This window comes from Sinocyclocheilus anshuiensis, unplaced genomic scaffold, assembly GCF_001515605.1.
Source record: "Sinocyclocheilus anshuiensis isolate Anshui unplaced genomic scaffold, SAMN03320099.WGS_v1.1 scaffold1114, whole genome shotgun sequence".
Classification (NCBI taxonomy): Eukaryota; Metazoa; Chordata; class Actinopteri; order Cypriniformes; family Cyprinidae; genus Sinocyclocheilus; species Sinocyclocheilus anshuiensis.
In genome coordinates, this window is record NW_015540838.1 from 1029633 (window position 1) to 1032407 (window position 2775).

Genomic DNA, 2775 nt, shown 5'->3' on the forward strand with positions numbered 1-2775 from the left:
GCCACTTTCCTTCAGAGGTTAGCTCCAACCCTAATCAAACACACCTGAACCAGCTAATCATTGTCTTCAAGACTACTAGAAGGCTACAGGCAGGTGAGTCGTATCAGGGTTGGATCAAATCTCTGCAGGAAAGTGGCCTGGAAGGGCCAAGTTTGCCCATCACTGGTTTAGACAGTAGTAGACATAAAACTACTCAAAACACGCGCTTTTTTAAATCACAAAATAACCAACCCGATTGGTCCGTGTCTTACGCTCTGCTCGCGTTCAACCTATGGCAGCGCACGACACTGGAAAGTGGGCAGAGCGTTTTCACGCGCACATTATTCTTCTCGCAGGAAGAGCGGCTTTCGGGGGTGGGGGGAGAGAAAGACAACACTGTGCCCCAACACTGACCCGTTACCAACACTTCTCACCACCATAAATATTGATAAGTGACAGCCATATCATTAATATCGGTGTGCCAGAGGTGTAAAACGACTTCAAAACACTTGAAGCGGCACTTGACTCATTCGCTAACCGCCGCTGCTCAGTTACAACATCTCAAAACAAAAAATTTCTGATGTTGTAGAGAAGGATTTCAGGTAAGTTCCGCCTTTGACCGTCTCCTCGGTTTACGGAAGATGATTGGATTAGTTTATGGCTCTTGTAATTAGCTCCGTGTGTTAATCACAGCCGCTGTGAGCTGTCGTTGAGGAGGTGTTATGTTTTATTAATACAAGAGACATTAGCTAGCAGGCTAGCATCATCATCCTCATCAGTGTGTGTGCCAACGATCATAGTGATCATCTCTGTTTTATTCATGAGCTGATACAATCATAACACCGCGACATTAAGTCATTGGAAGGACAGTAGACCCGGTCATATGGGTTATTAGAGAGTTCGGATAGGGTTGAACTTGATAGTTTGGCTCGTGTTTTATGTCTTGCACCCGAGTCACGAGCGCTTTGTTGGCAACTTGTGCGCGCGCACAATCACGCATGCTTCTTCACTGTGCATTTTTAATTTCTCTTACCGTTTATGTTGATCTGCTAAGGTAGTGTCATTGCAAGATTATGAGGTTACCCAGAAGTATCAGTCTCGCCTGTCTTGTGATTTCTAAATCAAGCCTGGTTTTTGACCACATAGTTTTATTGTCAAATATGTCCTGAGAGGTGAGGTGACCATGTTTACACACCATGTTTGTTTAGTGTCTGACTTGTCAGAGATGTGCTTTGAAAGATCAATCCCGTTTTTATAGTGGTTGTTATGAAGGTTCAGATGGGCATTTGTATGTGTAGTTTGTTGCTAGAACTGGTTATCCAAACGGTTTTAAAAATGATACTAATTTGTTCTTTGACTGATTGAAAAGAGATGAATTGATGAAAACACAAATGAAGTAGACTGACTGTGAAGATGTAAACAGGTGGTTGACACTGATTGCGTTTCTATTATTTGTTGAGACTGTTACTTTGTATGTTTGCAGAAACACTGTGCAGATGATTTGATTGATACACACTAAAGGGAATAATCCAAAAATGAAAATGTGCTCACCTTCAGGCCGTCCAAAATGTAGATACGTTTTTTTATTCATTAGAACAGATTTGGAGAAATGTAGCATTACATCACTTGCTCACCAGTGGATCCTCTGCAGTGAATGGGTGCTGTCAGAATGAGAGTTCAATGAGAGTTCAAACGGCTGATAAAAACATCACAATAATCCACAAGTAGCCTAATTCACACGACTCCAGGCCATCAATTAATGTCTTGTAAAGTGAAAAGCTCTGCATTTGTAAGAATCAAATCCATCATTAAGATGTTTTTAGCAATGGGATGGATTTTTTTCTTCCACAGGAAGTAGCATTATTATGCGTTATGGAATGATATTTTAGGTGGAAGCTACGTTTGGAAGATAAAACACTGTAATGATGAATTTATTACAAACATGATGGGCTGGAGTTGTTCTAATGGCACCCATTCACTTACAGAGGACCCACTGGTGAGCAAGTGATGTAATGCTAAATATCTCCAAATATCTCCTACTTTTTGTGTGAAAAAAAAAAAAAAACTTTATTCAACAATTCGTCTCCTCTGCATCACCCTGTAGCGCCATTTTGGAGAATATCCGTTGGATGTAAACAGCATATGCTGTTCTGTGTCAGCTGCATCAAGCCGGATCTGTATTGCGGTCTATGCAGGGTCAGACAGCTCTCAGATTCCATCAAAAATATCTTAATTTGTGTTCCGAAGATGAAAGAAGGATTATTTTTAAAAGTTTATCTGAAAACTAAATTTTTACCTCAGACCTCACATGCGTTTTCTTCGTGTCAGTTGCGGCGAGTTCAAAAATGACCATGCGAAAGATGAGAAGGTGTGGGATTATTTTGAATTAGAAGGAAACGGAAAAGTTTGATGTAAACTGTGTAATGTCAAATTGTCTTACAATAACTCTACTGGAGCGATGCGTAATCATATTCACTACAGGCCACAAAATTGGTCAGCTCCCAACAGCATCAGGTGTTTTATTAATGGTGAGTATAATTATTTATTTCAATGAACGTAATCGATTAGATATAATATTTAGGTTATAATAGGCTATTATAATTCTGGTTGGTTTGTATTGGTGACGTAATATGTAAACGATATGCTTGCGGCCCGTGAGACTTGCACTTGTACCATAGTGCGGCCCAGTTCAAGTGCAGGAATTTTATTGTTAATCGCCTCGGGTCCCGTCTTTCACCAGACCACGTTGATAATTTCACTGAACAAATAACGCATGGTCTGAGTAAGTAAAATGGG

General features: G+C 40.4%; 1 long non-coding RNA gene across 1 annotated transcript in view; it reads left to right on the forward strand.

The window, feature by feature from the left end:
- The first annotated feature begins 336 nt into the window (after positions 1 to 336).
- The window catches only part of LOC107687413 (uncharacterized), a 96363-nt gene continuing 93924 nt past the window's right edge, over positions 337 to 2775 (forward strand). Inside the window, exon 1 of the long non-coding RNA XR_001634131.1 lies at positions 337 to 581. This is a non-coding gene — a long non-coding RNA (uncharacterized LOC107687413). The remainder of the gene's footprint in view (positions 582 to 2775) is intronic.